Here is a 17,390-nt window from a genome sequence, read left to right as displayed (position 1 = left end):
AGAAATCAGGAATAGAAACTATAAACCATTATAGCAACCAAATCAAGATTGTATGCAGTTTTTAGATACTTTGAACTGGGTAATTACTAACTTAACTGTGCCTGTGAACTTGTCCTCATTAACTTAATAATTAGCAAGATCTTGTTTGATCTTGGAGTTCATTAGCCATTGCAGCTGGAAAATAGTTTCAGTTCTAACACATCAAAATAGACAATTAAAGTGATAATAAAGAATCAATATCATTACCTGCTTTTTAGATTTCCTGGGGTCGCCATGTGCCTAATTAAACAGCAATGCATTTTTTAAAAAAGTTATTTGGTCCACTTTGTTTTTGGATTAACACAAGGAAACCTTGGCATTATCAAAAGGCTTTTTGAAATGAAGCTCTGGGTGCACAGTAAACCTCACCAGGATGTAATTGGGTGCAGTGTCTGAAATCATGGAGCTGAAATTAGCTGTGAGAAAGATGGAGCTGAAGATGTGGTTCAAAAATAGTTTTAGATGACACCCTTGTATTTTTTTTTTTTTTAAACCAATGGGACTAAAACTTCCAGACTTAGCACTAAATGTAGACTAAGGGCTCATCCACACTGCTTGTTCTCATTGAAACCCACTCTTTAATGCTGAATCAAATGCCAGTTGGGTTTTCCGTGGATTGATGCTTGCTTCGATTCAGTGTTAAAGAGCAGGTTTTCCTGGAGAAAGTGGCAGAGCAAATGGAAAACTGCTCAGACTCGTGCTTTCTAGGCACAGGGCAAGCAAAGCATGGACGAAATCTAAGCTAGTCATGCTTTAGCCCCATTGCAATCAATCCAATAGCTTAGTCATAACTATCTTTAAGTCCTATGGATTTCAGTGGGACTAAAGCAAGACTTTGGCCCAGATGCAACTCTTCAAGATTCCAAGAACAAGACTTCAGTACACTGGACTACATGTCAACATCTTGTAGGCATGAGCAATAATACGTGCAACTGGTTCCTTGACAAACTCACGTACTGCTGCCCAGGTTTTAGTGTCTTGTATTTCATGGGTATGTCTGGGGTCCCCATGTGTCTTGAGAGCCAGTGTGGTGTAGTGGTTAAGAGCAGTGGACTCGTAATCTGGGGAACCAGGTTCGCGTCCCCACTCCTCCACATGCAGCTGCTGGGTGACCTTGGGCCAGGCACACTTCTTTGAAGTCTCTCAGCCCCACTCACCTCACAGAGTGTTTGTTGTGGGGGGTGAAGGGAAAGGAGATTGTTAGCCGCTTTGAGACTCCTTAGGGTTCTCTTCTTCTTCATGTATTAAGAACATAGGAATGTCAGAAGAGCCTGCTAGATCAGGTCAATGGCCCACCTAGTCCAACATTCTGTTCTCACAGTGGCAACCAGATTGTGGTTAATATTTATTTTATTTATTAAATTTGTCAGTCATGGAGCAACCCAGAACAACTTGCGACCAAACCAATAGGCAATAAACCCCACATAGATACATTAACTCCCCAAAGCAAGAGAGCTACATTACAAACACCTCGCTCACTGTGGAATGCCTGTGGGAAACCTGCAAGCAAGACTTGAGCAAAAGAGCATCCTCTTCTCCTGTGTTTTCCAAATGGCATTCAGTAGAATGCAGCCTCCAACCTGGGGCTGAGCATGGCCATCATGGCCAGTAGCCTTCAATAGCTTTCTTGAATTTGTCTACTCCTCTTTTAAAACCATCCAAGTTGTTGGCTATCACTGCCTTCTGTGGGTGGAAGTTCCATAGTTTACCTACGTGGGATGTGAGGAAGTAACTTTCTTTCATCTGTCTTGAATATTCCAACATTCGGCTTCTTTGGATGTCCATGAGGTCTAATGCTAAGAGAGATGGAGAAAAGGCTTTTCTTTATCCAGTTTCTCTGTGTCATGCACAGTTTTACAAACTTCTGTCATGTCACCTCTTACTCGCCTTTCTGTCTAAACTAAAAAGTGCCAAACACTGTAACCTTTCTTCATAGAGAAATTACTTCATTTCCTTGATAATTTTGGTTGCCCTTTTCTGAACCTTTTCCAACTGTACAATATCCTTTTCGAGGTGAGGCAACCAGAACTGTACATACTACTCTGAATGAGGTCTCAAGCCATAAATTTGTATAATGGCATTATCCTATCAGAAGCTTTAAATTCTGTTCCTTTCCGAATGATTCCCTAGCATGGAATTTGCCTTTTTCACAGCTGCCACACACTCTGTTGATATCTTCATTGAGCTATCTATTATGACCCCTAGGTTTGTCGGTGGGTCTGTCACCACCAGTTCAGTCCCCATGAGCTTATATTAGCCATACAAGATATTTGGAGGCCTCACCCATGACAATTGACTGGAAATACTTTCCTCAAGTCAATGTGCATAATATCCAAGGCCTATCAAGTTATTTCAACACCTGAGGTGAAGCAAAACCACCCACAACTGCCTCTTGCACTCCTTGGCATTAAAAACAAACAACAAAACGAAACTGGAAAAACCAGTTGGATAACTAACCATGAGTTGCCCGTTCTTGACACCAAAATCAGCTGCCTGAGGCAACTCCCTCACTCTGCTCAATGGTAGGGAAGGCCCTCGTCATTTGTTATATATGCCGGGATAGGAATGTCATATCAGGGGAATCATCCTATGTCTGCAAAAGGGAATAGGAGGAAAAACATTTATTTTTTTGCAATCACTAGAAAATCACTCAGTTGGGGCATAAGCTGTGTGAAGTGCTGCTTCTAACTTGACTGTGCATGTTTGACTGGGGGTGGGGGTGGAGAGCAGAACACTAGGGAAGAACTCCATGGCTCTGCCGCCATTCAGAAATGGAGGGGTTGTGTGTGTGCGTGTGTGTGAAATATAATGAAAGCAGCACATTAGCGCCTGGCCTGCTGGGCTCACACAGCTGAAAGCAGCCAGTGGGTGAATTTCCCAGCATCCAGGAACTTTGTCTCAGTTCTGTGGGTTTGCTCAAGTGTGCAATGGCTGTTTGCAAGGGAGCTTTCCCGCTGGGTGGGTTTGCTTTTCTCCCAGCAGCTCAGAAAAGGTGAGAGCGCTCCTTCATGTCATCCTTGGCTCCCCCTCCCATTTCCACACATCTCTCCCCCCCAACCCCTTGGCCAAGACAATAGTTCCTCCAACAGGTCCCCTCTGTTAGATAGCCATTCCCTCTCCTAGCTCTCACACTGGGACATTTTTCCACATTTCCAGGATTATGGCCACTTTAACTTAGATCTATGTGTGTTGCCTCCACATACAAAGAAGCACTTGGGGACAGGATTAGTAGGATTAGAAGAGATTCACATATGTCCAGTTCAAGCAATTGGTATTCAAAGCTTTACACTTTCAAATGCCACCAAGAGAGAGAAAAGGAGCTGAGAGCTTGCTTTGCCTTTCAGCACCTTCATGAGGAGGACAGTGCTTTATTTCTCTCTTTCCTCCCCCCTCCCCCACACTTGGTTAAGTCTTTAAAGCTGCAGTAACTAAGGGGAAGCCATCCCCCCTCCCTGTCTCTTTAATTAGATGCAGCAGCACAGATCTTAAGTGTGTCTCCAGTGCTGCAAAAGCAAGCTTGTGCTGCCCAGAGGACACAAAAACCCACTATATTCTAGAATCAGCATCTTTGTGGAAGTCACAGAACCATCAGGACTCTTCGGGACCAAGTCGGAAACATGCAAAGATAATTCTTGCTTCACTGATGCTGGAAGACAGACAACTGAATATAATGTAAAGTATAGCAACATAGACACCTGAAAAGTTGAGAGACAGTGGTGTAACTCCTGCAAAATCAACTGGGAACTCTCCTACCAACATCTAAGGGGAATATTTCCATGCAGAAAGGATTGAGAAGCAAGGTCCAAAGTTATTAATACGAATGCTGCAAAATTGAAAGACTTTTCTGGAATATTTTTTGTGTCTTTCCCAAATCAGCATACCTTCTGCTTCTGAAGTTGTTGCCCATTTTTGCTAGGATCATTAAAACTTTTCTTTTTTATTTTTGAAGGGGGGAATTGACAGAAAGGATTTTATCCTTTCTTGATTTTTATTTAGTCCATTTGTAAATTGCTTACTATCCATAGATCCCAAAGCAGCACACAGTAAGGAAAATAAAAATACAGAATCAAAACACACAGATTTTTTTTATAAACTTAGCACCATTTTGGACGGATTAAGAAAAATGCATACATAAATATACAATATCTATATCCAGAATAGGCACATCTATATAACAAAGATCAGAAACCAACACACAAGGTATCATGACCTAAACAATGTAAAATACACTAGTCACACTCCAAGCCAACATAAAACACAACCACTATCCACACAACTACTCACACACCATCACTATCAACTTCCATTTACACAACCCCTGCAACCATTCGTCACTTCATGTAAATAAAATAATAAATGCTTTAACAAGAACTCACATATATTCATGTACCACCCTTTCCTAAAATATCAAGGCAGTGTATAGCAATATCTCTACAAACCAAGCACCCAAACCACTCACCCTCAACATTACTAAACCCACATGCACCCACTACACACTCAAATGTTCCTTACAAGTGATTACTACCAAGCACCCAGAGACAACAGACTCTGCTCATCTCTGCAGCACCAATGGGCTCCTGCCCCGCACTCAAAGAACTATCAAATGCTTTCCTCTCACCTCTCACCTGGGAGAGGGCCAGCTCTATAGTACTGTTGGCTTCTCACCCTGGGTGGCATAAAACGACTTTGCTCCAAGAACTCACAACAGTACCACCCACAATACACACAGAATGCACAAAGGGACAAACTGTGACACACTTTCTCAGCACAGAGCTGTGAATTTAAGTAAATGAGAGATGAGATTTGGTCAAAGAAATGTTGTTTTGTTTTTTGCTTAACTGAAATAGAATTTGTCTCTCATCCATCCTTATGCATGTTACTCCCCAAAGAAATCCTATGGAACAGAACAGGACTCACTCCTCAATTAACACATTCTGGTAAATACTCTTGGGGTAGCAGTTGTGCAACTGGGTCCTATGCATGCTTACTCAGAAGTAAGTCCTGCTGCGTTCTGAGATACCTGTTAAGCAATATTGCAGTATTCAAGTCATATTCTATGGGGGAGCTATCCTTAAAGAACAGAGACTATTTTTTTCCTCCCCAGTAAATGAGATCCTTCATCTGTTACTGTGCTTGAAGTTAGATTTGTTTCATTTGCTTTGAGTAGAAACAAACAGGATTCTATGTGGCTTTGTGAGTATTTTGAGCACTCTCCAGACACCCACAAACCTCCTGGCAAATGATTATGGAACTTTCATTATAATCTATCCATGGCCTTTGCATAGGGCTTAGTTTTGTTGGGTATCTGATTGGGGAGAAGGCTTGTGCTAAGACCCTGGGCTTGAGTTGTCTTTTGCTCTCATTGCACCATGAGACACACACACACACACACACACACACACACACACACACACACACACTATTGATGCCTGGAATTCAGTTCAACTACAGAGATGCAGAACAGTTTCTGCTGTATTCCAGCAATTTTCAATGTGCTCATATGTAACAAACACAGTAGGGGGCTAATCCCCATGACAAACATTATATCCTTTTCCTGACTCACTCATACTTTTGAATTAAGTGCGGGGGTGGATGGGGGAATCCGGAGCTCTCTTTGAAGTTTCCTTTTCCTCCCTCCACCAAAGATATGTTGGCAAGCTGGTTTGAGCTTTCCATTTTGAGCCACAATAAATGAAATGTAATTGAGCCACCACAGCCTTCATGTGATGTAGGCAGTGCTTAATTTGTATTTTATGTATTTTTATTTTTTAAAAAAGAGGCACTGGGATTGAAGCCAGAACAGAAGCTTCTCCCTGAATCCCAGGCTTTCAAGAGATGACTGCTTTCTCAGTAATAAAGGGGAAAACACTCTGCACATGTGTAGAGGCTGCAGTGGGTACTCTAGATGACATGTTTCTTGAGCATTTATCTTGATTTGCAAGCACAAAGTTTATACAAAAGTTGGATTAAATCTGGTATTTATTGAGTATGTTTTTTTGTGGAGGGGGATGGTACAGTGGTACCTCGGGTTCAGAACTTAATTCGTTCTGGAGGTCCGTTCTTAACCTGAGATACCACTTTAGCTAATGGGGGCTTCCTGCTGCCGCCGCGCCGCCAGAGCACAATTTCTGTTCTCATCCTGAAGCAAAGTTCTTAACCCAAGGTATTATTTCTGGGTTAGCGGAGTCTGTAACCTGAAGTGAAGCATCTGTAACCTGAAGCGTCTGTAACCCAAGGTACCACTGTATAAAAAAATGAACATACGGTATGTCCTGATTTGCTTGCGGGGTGTTTATTCATCTTCCCATTAATCATATGTCCATTCCATACTTTTCAATGCACCCAACTTCCTATGACTTTCCAATCTGCAAAAAAGTCCAATTTTTTATTTTTAAACGGAATTATTGCACTAAGCTGACAGATCCCTCTAATCCACTTTAACTGTACAAACCTAAAGTTCTGGTATGCACTTGAATCCCTCCTGTAGAATAGTGAGTCTGAAGGAACCCTGATTACACTTAGCCTTTGGGCACAGAAAAACACACACACAGACAAAATCTACCCCCCAAAACAACACTGTTTTCTCAGTTTCTCATTTTTCCAATCTTAAATTCAATTCTCCACATTTCTGCAGCAATCTGCTATTTTAAAAAAACACTTTAAAATATTCAATATTTTTGTGCAAATTTCTCCCACTGAGCAGTTTTGACTAATGTGCATATTTTTCGCGAGCAGTTTCTCCTCATATAAATGCAATAAATACATGCATAATAATAATAATAAAAAATTTCATGATATTTTTTCTAACATTTATGTGACTTCTCTTGTCATACATTCATTTTTGTAAACACTGATTGGTTGGAGAACTGCACCACAAGCTTCAGGGAAGTGTGATTTTCAAAGGATGACAGTGTTTTGGGTCTCATATTCTTTTGGGAAAGTGTGCATTTGATAAATTCACCTTTAAGTGAAAACTAAATAAAATTTATCCTCCTCTGCTCCTCAAGAGCTCTGTATTCTCCTCCTCCTCTTCTTCATTTGATCCCTTTGAAGGTAGTACACATGATCTGGAAATGGAAAGTGAGCTTAGAAAGGAAAATAATAACACATGTATGCCTGAGTTTCTTTTTATGTATATATTGCATGCATTTTTTGCATTTATATCTTACCTTTATCTCCTCCCTATTTTCTCACACAATCCTATAGGTAGAATAGGCTGAAAGACAGTGACTGGCCCAAGGTAACCCAATGAGCTTTATGGATGAATGGGGGTTTGAAGCACCATCTCCCATGTCCTATTCCAGCATCAAGTCTAACAGATCCAATGGGAATGGCCTGTTTCCCCATCCCTGTCAGTGTGGTGTAGTGGTTAAGAGCGATATACTCGTAATCTGGGGAACCGGGTTCGCGTCTCCGCTCCTCCATATGCAGCTGCTGGGTGACCTTGGGCCAGTCACACTTCTCTGAAGTCTCTCAGCCCCACTCACCTCACAGAGTGTTTGTTGTGGGGGAGGAAGGGAAAGGAGAATGTTAGCCGCTTTGAGACTCCTTCGGGTAGTGATAAAGCGGGATATCAAATCTAACCTCCTCCTCCTCCTCCTCCTCCTCCTCCTCTTCTTCTTCTTTTGTGCTACTGTCTTACCTATCAGACTTTAGTTAAGTCTCACTTTTTCACCCATGTAGATGGACTCATGCAGCATCCTACAGTAGCAAAGCGTTTTGTAAAAACAAACACACACATCAGAAAACGTTTGCCCCCCATTTAGAAAAATTGCACATAGCTTTCTCAAACATCTGCTAAGCTCAGTCCCCAGAGACAGAGCCTTTGTCCCTAGAGTAGAGACCTGCCCATTCCAGTAATTAAGTACTACTGTCCACAGCCTGAAATGTACTGAAAAACTGTTTGCTGAGAGCAAGTGTGATTTCTTTCACTTTTGCAATATTCCTGCCATCCCATTTCCTAAACTAGGCTTGGCTATGACACTACAGTTTCAAGTCATGCAACTACTCCTGCAAGGCATTCATCATTCTAGCCTACAAACTTCTTTGGCGATTGCTCATAGCCAAGTAAGATTGTCTTCCATGAACATGGTTTTAACAGAGAGTCCCTGTGGAGGCCAATTCTGGATCCACACATCGTTTCACAGTGGGGACATAGGTTTCCAGGCCAGAGTTGATCATGTTGAGGGTTTGCCAAGTGTGCCTTCCTCTTAGCACATTTTCCGCTTTTTCCCTGAGTTCAAGTGTCTTCAAAGTCCATGACACCTTTGGTAAAGGCTGTTCTCCAATTGGAGTGTTCACAGGCCATTGTTTCCCAGTTGTCGGTGTTTATACTACATTTTTAAAGATTTGCCTTGAGAGAGTCTTTAAACGTCTTTTGTTGACCACCAGCATTACGCTTTCCATTTTTAACTTCAGAATAGAGTAGTTGTTTTGGAAGACGATAATCAGGCATCTGAACAACATGACCAAACTAAAGTGAATGTGTGGGAATTGTCAATGGACACTAGTCAATGTCCTTGGGGACTCTGCTGATGACCTGGGAGCAGTTCAAGCCTGAGGTCAGTCAGGTTTGAAACATTGAAACTTTGAAATTTTTGGTTTCAAGACCTGATAGTTTAAAACCTGTTTGCAGTGTTTCTGAATATAGGCCTTTCCAGATAATGTGGGTTTCCATGGAGAATGCATAGGATTACTAATTCACAGAGCACAATGTTCTTTTGTAGGGGAATCACAGTTTTCTGAAATTATCCTATCAAGTTGTTAGAGCAAAGTGGAATATTGTTTTGAAACATGGGACCTCATTCTGGAACTAGTACTGCTCATGAATGCAAGTTTTTCACAGTGTCTGCAAAACATCACTGGTACATCTTATTTGCATAAATTTGCAGCTCTATTCTGAGTGTGTCACACTTTAAACCAATGTGCATAAGGCAAGAGGTGAAATTTCTCAAAAATTTTTTTTAAAAAAAACAACCACCCACAAGTGTCTAAATTTGAGGCCCACGTGGAGCTTAAGGCACCAGGCCAAATGGTGTTCATAGTCTTTCTTCTGACTGGACCAGAACAGAAAAAGGCAATGGAGTATAGAGAGGAGAGACACATCCATACCCCCATACAGCCAGTCAGGTGCCATTCACTGGTGTGGATGGAAAGTGGCAGAATAGCAATCATTATCCATGACAAAAAAATGGTTGGGGCTGATGGGAATTGGAGTCCAACAACATCTTGGGGGGAGGGCAAAGTTTCCATATCCCTGTGCCATATTAACAGATAGTAGGATTTTATCTGGGACGCGGGTGGCGCTGTGGTCTAAACCACAGAGCCTAGGGCTTGCCGAGCAGAAGGTCGGTGGTTCGAATCCCCCTGACGGGGTGAGCTCCCGTTGCTCAGTCCCAGCTCCTGCCAACCTAGCAGTTCGAAAGCACGTCAAAGTGCAAGTAGATAAATAGGTACTGCTCCAGCGGGAAGGTAAACGGCATTTCCGTGCACTGCTCTGGTTCGCCAGAAGCAGCTTAGTCATGCTGGCCTCATGACCTGGAAGCTGTCCGCCGGCTCCCTCAGCCAATAAAGCAAGATGAGCACCGCAACCCCAGAGTCGGCCACAACTGGACCTAATGGTCAGGGGTCCTTTTACCTTTAGGGTTTTATCTGCATCCAGTTAAGAAGCTCAAAGTGTTAGTGTGCTCTTTAATACCTTAAACTACATGCCGTGAAAACTCTAATGTCTTTTCATCTTGCCAGATGAGATCTCTGTTTCAAACTATAGACCTTTCCTTAGACCTTTTTCAACCTTGTCATCTCTATTCTGCTTTGAATATCACTGTGCATTGGGTTTACCCATTTCCAATGTGCTTGAATAACGCTAAAGAAATTGAATAGGTTTTTTTTATCCAGCCCCCCTTTTTTTAGGAGAAAGAAGAGTGAGGATGGAAAAAAAGATTAAGATGTAAGCTGGCTAGATAAGCTTGAAGCTCGGTTTATTGCTATCACTGAATGAGGGTACAAGGATATAAAAGCAGACCTGCTTTATTGGAGCTGAAGCGAGGTTGGTGGGAGACCCATGGCAATTGTGTGCCACTCCATGAAGGGATGTTTCATTAATTACACATTAACTATGTGCACTGAGTAGGAGGTAGAGGATAGAAAATGCAGATGTTTCTGCCGCCCAGCTGAATGAAAACCACTCTTGATCCTGTCAAAAGAACATTTTGAATCAAAGGGACTTCACGGGAGCAAAAGAATGAGTTCTGTGGCAGAGTGCAATGATGCGGCCTTTTAATCATTAAGCCCTTTTATAGCGGTAAAATGAACATCCATTGTCATGGCCACTCCATTGGGGCCATCAGGCCAGGTTAACAGGGGGAGATGGTTTACGAAGGGCACTAAAACAGGACACAAGCAGCCCAACTGCTGGAATTCAAAAGGTAACAAGCCCAGTGAATGACAAAAGCATGAGGAGCAGTCCAGATTCGTTTGCTCAAATTACTTTCCTCTTCACTCCCTTCACACAAGATGGATGCAGACCATCTGTAATGAGTATTAGCATTTATAAGCCAAGTCGGTCCCTTTTTTGTTTTTGTATGAGTGTCTTAATGTGTCTTTAATGTTTACTGTTCTTTCAATGAAGGTTCCTTAGGGAAACAGAGAAAACACTGCATTATTTTTTATCACCTAGAGTACTATGGTGAAAAGAGCCTGTGTCTCCTACCCCTTACCCCAGCTATCACACATGAAACGGTAAAAGCCATAAAAATGCTCATTTTAGCAGCAATTTCAAATAAATACATTTTCACAAGGCAGATGGACACTGCATTTGTATTCTCAATATTTGTGGTGAGATGAATCATTACTGTTCCTGCTAATTATTATTATTACTGTTGTAGAAGTAACTAATAAAACATTCACCCACTGCAAGCAGACCTTCAAGTCTCAGAAGTTGCCCAGAAAAGGGGACAATTAAAGTTCACTGAAACAGAAAGTAATGAAAAGTTTTGTCAATGAACGGATTTGTGCCCTCAGCATCTAGAACTAGAACCTAAGCAAATGCCATTGTTAATAACATTCGTTATCTGTGAATTAGTGAGACAAATGCTAGTCATGGGTGATCTGAAACCAACAATCTGAAAGCGACAGTAGCTGGCTTGGGGGAAGGTCCTTCTAAATTAATTTCCCTGGTGGTGCATGCAGTGTTTGAAAGCCTCTCTTTTTGGATGCTGCCCCATTGGAGAATCCACACTGAAATTGGCTAGGAGAGAAAAGAAGGATCCTCAGGTTAAAAGCATCTACCCTCCTATTTCTTAGCATGTTGACCTCTTCTTGGTAGTAAATTTCCACTTTAGTTCTTGAGAACCTCTCTGAGATCTTATGATGAAGGGTGGTATGTAAGGCAAACAAACAAACAAATGTTTGCTTCTACTGCATTTTTTTTCCTGGTGAGCTTCTCAATTGTACTTGCCCATGTATGGAGGACTAGTGGGTGGGGAATTGGTTGCTTGGGTGAGAGATGAACTAGATGGAATTTGTTCCTCTTAACTTGATGTATATCATTGCCCTGCTGTGGAGCTATAGAATATATTTCTGCACACAGAGAACTCAAGAAAGAATACTCTTTCTTTCCTCTCCTTCCTCAGTGTAAATTTTTAGCCTTCTCCATTAAACTAAATATGCAGCATCAGCTAAGTTTGAGTCAATTCATTGTCAGGTAGACCACCATTATGATTCAGTGGTCACATTTGATTTCTAAATGGTGCTCCCTCACATTCCTGCTTCGCCTTAATCTGCACCAGTCCTTTACTAGTTACATGTTTCTGCAAGGCTCACTTAATGGGTGTCATCAGTGTAGAAAGCATTAGCCCACCATACCAGATGCTTCTGAGCACATGTTTTGATGCAAAAGGTTTGAGGTTCAATCCCTGGCATCTCCAGGCAGGACTGGGAAAGACACTTGTATTAGGAAATAATTTGTGAGGGCCCTCCTCCAAGATTTCGACTGTCTAGGGGCCTCCACAAGGTTTATTCCAGCACTGGTTAAATGGACCAATGGTCTTACTCTGTATAAAGGAGCTGTAGATGCAAGCATGTGGCAACCGTTTGAGAAGCTTGGCATGTGTATAAACAACCTGTTACAGAGTCACCTTGTAAGGAGCCAGATCAAGTATTCACTGGTCCTGAAGTAGTGGAATTATTTGGAAAATAGGAAAACAAACTGCCTTCCATTTCTAGGGAAAGCTGGCTTTCTCATGTTGTCAGAGCTGCCCCTAGGTCCCAGCTCACAGAGGACCAACGCCAGGCTGTCGCTATGTACAAAAGTCTTTATTGAAGTTCAGTTTCCATTTTAAAGCCGCAGCGCGCAGCTCCACGTCTTAAACCCTTAGACCGGCGTAGTCCCGTCTGAATCTCCTCCCCTCTGACACCAGTTTAAGATCCTAGCCCTGCTCCACCTTTTCCGCTGTTCTCTTCTCCTCTGGGTCCTCCTGCCCGCTGGGGCATTCCCCTTTCTGGACTCCTCTGACGCTGAGTCGCTTAGCTCCTCCCCCTGCCTCCGGCGGGCTTTAGGACCCGGTTCCCAATCCTCATTCTCTGCTGTCCCGCGCTCTTGTACATTTGAACTTGCCTCTCGCGCCAACCCAGTGACCTTCCTCCTGACCGTTACACTACTTCTGTCACTGCTTCCCTCTTCCGGGATACTGGCCGGATCTGACCTCCCCTCCGTTGTCTGACTCTCCGATGGAGGTGCGGTCAGCCCTGACTCCTCTTCTCTCCCTGCTGGGGGAGACGCTACTCCCGATACCTGGGACTCTTCCCCCCCACTATGCTCTGGTGGGGAAGCTGGTCCTGATTTCCAACTGCTGCTCTGGGAGTCCCCGCTGGCCCCTTGCTTCTGGGGTGTCCCCCTTGGGACCCCCCTTGCCCTGGCCACCGGCGCCCCCTTCTGTGAATCTTCCGATTCGCTGGAGAGGCTCATGGAATCTCTCGGGCCACTGTCATCTTCTCCTACGCTGCCCTCAGATTCTTCCCCTTCTCTCTCCATCTCCCCTCTTCCCTGTGCTTCTGCTCCTGAGCCCCTGACACATGTAAACTGCAAAGTTAGATGTATCGAAAGGCTTTATAACTGAATATTGACATGAAAGCATCAACATACTTAGGAGAAATGAATGTAAGCCAATATGAAAGCTAAAGCTCCTGATTCAATATTTTGCCACCAGCTTAATGCATTTGCATTAGGTAACTGGTCATCTTAAGCTAAAGTGAGACAAAGTCTGTTCCATGAGCAAATTGACTTTAGATTGGGATTTGTATTTTCCTTCAAAAAACCCTATCTAACAAAAGCCACATATCAGAAGCAGTATTTATGGAGGAAGGGAGAAGAGCAAGGAATTCAGTTGCATGCTTATACTATGTTGACCATTTTCTTGTAATTTTTATATGATCAGCTACGTAGAATGTGGAACTTCATCACAACTAACATCCCTAAGCTAAATAACTTTCCATATTTTAATAGTTCCAAATGCTGTGCTTTGGAACTTCTCCAAAGATTGCTTCCTATAAATTAAGTAATTCCAAATGCATGAATATTGAATTATGATTTTTCTCCATTTTCTTCATGGTAAATTCATTAAGGGCAAATGGGGAAGGTAAAATACATGAACTGGGATGCACAAATTTAAATTTTACCAGAAGGATGTTGAGTCTCAACTCACAAATTCACACATAAGGACACAAAAAGAAAAAATTGAATGCAAAGTTCTTGAATGGGTAAACATCCATTGGAATTTGAGTTCATGCCCTGTGAATTTTGTAAAAATCCCTGCAAATGCAAAGCTTGCTGAGAATATTCATTTGGACTCTGTTGTAAACTAGTAATCTACAATTCTAGATAGACATGACAAGTGAGACTGTGTCACATAAAGTTCCTCTGGGGTCTGTAACAACAGCTGCAAACAAAACAAAGTCACTTCATTCCCTGCACTTCATTCTGTTGTCATGTTAAAAGCAATGAATTAATTTCCCTCTCTCTTGCTCTCCCCTCCCTCTGCTACTACAGCCCTGTAGTAAATCAAAAAAGTAAACGCTCACTCTCATTGTGCAGGGCTTACTTCCAGGCCCCTACAGTTTCCACAGTAACTAATTAGAAATTTGCATATCTAAGAGAGAATTATTTAATACCGATGTAAACCCTTTTATTCTTCCAAGCTTGTCCTTTTTCTACTCAACTTCTGGTAGATGTTGGGCCTTAAGGTCATACTGTACAAACTCTGAATGTAGGTGGCCCTGGTCTCGCTGTTTTTTGAGTCGGGGTGATTCATACCCTGTGAAGAAAATGTCTTGCCAGGGTTTTGTTGAAAGGCAACAGTCTGAAAAGCAGCACCGATTCATTTAGCTGCCATTTGTTTCAATCTGTAACATCTTCCTCATTCCTCATTAGCTAACTCTTGTGTAATTGAGTCATGCATTTTTAGATGTGTGAAACCAGCAGAGCTGGGTCACCTCAATACGCCTTCCTTCCTAGCTCCATTTACTTATCCTGTACATGCCTTTCAGGACCTTTCTTCTGCAAGGCTGAACAGGATGGATCTCTAATGTTGAGCAGAAATTACTTTGTGTGCATCAAAAACCTAGCGATGGGAGAAGGGAACAGATTATTGGACTCCCCCCCCCTTTAATATATTAAATTAAACTCAGGCAGCAGTCATGTAGTGGCATATTAATTGTATAAACTTATTTTGATTTTTAATTCCTGGTAAATTACTGTTCCCTTTTTGGATTTGGAGAGGTCTTTAAAAAAGCAAATAGTGTGCATATGTGCTCCAGGGAGCACATTAGCTATCCTTCCACCCCAGGCGACCCCAATAACTTTCTTTCCAGAAAGTAAACGTTGATTTGTTGGTTTGAATTGCAGCTCTTCTATCTGTTCAGCTTCACAATCCAAATAATCTGTTCAACATTCTTATGTTTTGGTCCATTTATTCACACACTTGTTTCAGAAGCCAGAGCAGACCCTAGGCTACCACATACAAGATGCAGAAAGTGTATGGTAGGCAGAAAAGAGCCTTCAGCCATGTGTAATTCTGGATTGGGAGACTACATCAGGCAAGAATCCCTGGCCTAAAGAAAAGTGACATGTGTACATGGAGTCCCCTCTTTTCACAGATGAAACACTCACACAGTTATGTATAGCAACCACGTTACTCCTATAGCATAAAAATGGTAGGGCTTGCGGTTGGCCAACACCAGTCTCCCAGGCCTGTCTTTGTTTTTGCTTACTGAATGAGGCAGCAATGAGGTCAGGGCGGCACAGTGACATCAGTGCAACCACCAGAGTGACCAGATGCAGTCCCACTGGTAAATCTCCTGAGGTTCTTATCTTGCTCCCACCATGCCCCAGCATCATACAGGTAAGCAACAATGGCACCAGTGTTGGTTGTTGTTGGTGGTGGTGGTGGTTGCAAGTGTGTGAAGTGTGTGTTGTGGGCAAAAGGAGAATACAGTGGTACCTTGGGTTACATACACTTCAGGTTACAGACTCCGCTAACCCAGAAATAGTACCTCGGGTTAAGAACTTTACTTCAGGATGAGAACAGAAATCGTTCTCCGGAGGCGCAGTGGCAGCATGAGGCCCCATTAGCTAAAGTGGTGCTTCAGGTTAAGAACAGTTTCAGGTTAAGAACAGACCTCTGGAACGAATTAAGTACTTAACCCGAGGTACCACTGTAGTTAAATCTCAGGGAAAGGGTGTGCAAGGGCAGCTCATAAATGCTGCTCATGCTACTTCGATGCTTTTTCTTTTTTTTCCAAAGAAGTAAATACATTCTCATCCTGCAAGAGGTATTAGGATGACTAATACTGTGTGGATACAAGCAGAGTCAAAAGGGGGCTTAATTCCCCCTTCCCTCCATGGCTTCGCGGCTTGCAAATAAACCTAAGCCAGAAAGAGAACACAGTGCCCCTCATAGAAACAAGGCTTGTTGTGAACTCTCCTCACTACACATCTGCCACCTCACTTCTTTATATTCTTTACAATGAACTCTTGCACAACAAAGACAAAGCAGACAATTTATCCAGGTACTGGTACTTCATGCCATATTACCAAGAAGCCACACAATGAGAGGAGAGTTCCTATAGTGAAAGCAACTCCTGGTGACCCATTCAGAATTAACTGTGGAAATAGTTTTATGGCCTGATGGCCTCTGGGCTGTGAAAAGAGGAGGTCTCTAGTAAAATCCGGGTGAATATTCTCCTCAGCCCAACTCTAGAATTAACTACGATCACTTTTTGGTATATTCTTCTTGAGAGCCTTTGCTTATGGTGGGTTGCTAAAGTCTGGCATTTAAAGCACCAGCAATTAAATTTTGTTATATTTAAATTTAAATACATCTCCAGCCTTAATGCTTAAGGGAGTTACATTTATTGATGATGATGATGATGATGATGATACAACCATATTTATACTCCATATAGTTGGTTCATCTCTCCCATACTGATGGCATCACAATAAAAAAGAAAAAGAACTTGTTTTTTCATGTGTATGCTGGTCTATGGTTAGGGGTCGGCAATATATTTTGTTCTACACTTCCGTCATCAGTAAATGTTCAGCTGGGAAGGGAGAAGAGTTTTGCATTTTGAAGGGGAAATTCTTTACATTTGAAATTAGTATACAGTTGTAACTTGGTTCTCGAACTGTTTAGTAGCTGAACAAATCGGCTCCCACATGCTGCAAACCCGGAAGTAAGTGTTCCAGTTTGCGAAAAAAATTTGGAAGCCGAACGTCTGATGCGGCTTTTGTTGCTTCTGATTGAGTGCAGGAAGCTCCTGCAGCCAATCGGAAGCCAAACCTTGGTTTTCAAACAGTTTTGGGAGTCAAACAGACTCCTGGAACAGATTACGTTCGAGAACCAAGGTACCACTGTATTAGCATGTGCCTTAGTGTCTTGTATATATGATTGTGAATGTGATAAGAACACAGAAGCTGCCTCGTGCTGAATCGGACCATTGGTCCATCTAACTCAGTATTGTCTACACTGACTGGTAGAAGTTTTCCAGGCACTTTCTGGCAGGCTTTCTTTCTACAAGCCTCTCTGGTGATTGAAAAGCTGACGCTCTACCATCCAGCTGCTGCTCTTCCCAGGTACAGATAGGTAACGACAATAACCCATGGACAAGAAATGCAGATTAGGTTAATTCAGGGGGGTGGGGTGGGCAGAATGTGGAACAGGATCTAGTGGAAGATCTTTGGGCAATTTCCACTTTGGCAGCAACAACTCCAAAAGAAGGTTTCTCACCTAAATTAGGCTGCTAAAATGTAGAAAGCTGATGAGAATAGACTGTAAACTCAGTTCTAGATTCCTAGG

At 42.4% G+C, this 17,390-nt stretch overlaps 1 protein-coding gene across 1 annotated transcript in view; it reads left to right on the top strand.

Moving 5' to 3' along the window:
• Positions 1-15,580, top strand: part of SLC35D3 (solute carrier family 35 member D3) — a 231,550-nt gene extending 215,970 nt beyond the window's left edge. The window contains exon 3 of the transcript XR_013837442.1: positions 15,558-15,580. The gene's annotated coding sequence lies outside the window, so the exon portion shown is untranslated. The remainder of the gene's footprint in view (positions 1-15,557) is intronic.
• Positions 15,581-17,390: the final 1,810 nt, after the last annotated feature.

The sequence above is a fragment of the Podarcis cretensis genome (assembly GCF_951804945.1).
Source record: "Podarcis cretensis genome assembly, chromosome: 3".
In the NCBI taxonomy this organism is placed as follows: domain Eukaryota; kingdom Metazoa; phylum Chordata; class Lepidosauria; order Squamata; family Lacertidae; genus Podarcis; species Podarcis cretensis.
Note: the sequence above shows the minus strand (reverse complement) of the source record. Positions and strands in the feature narration are given on the sequence as shown.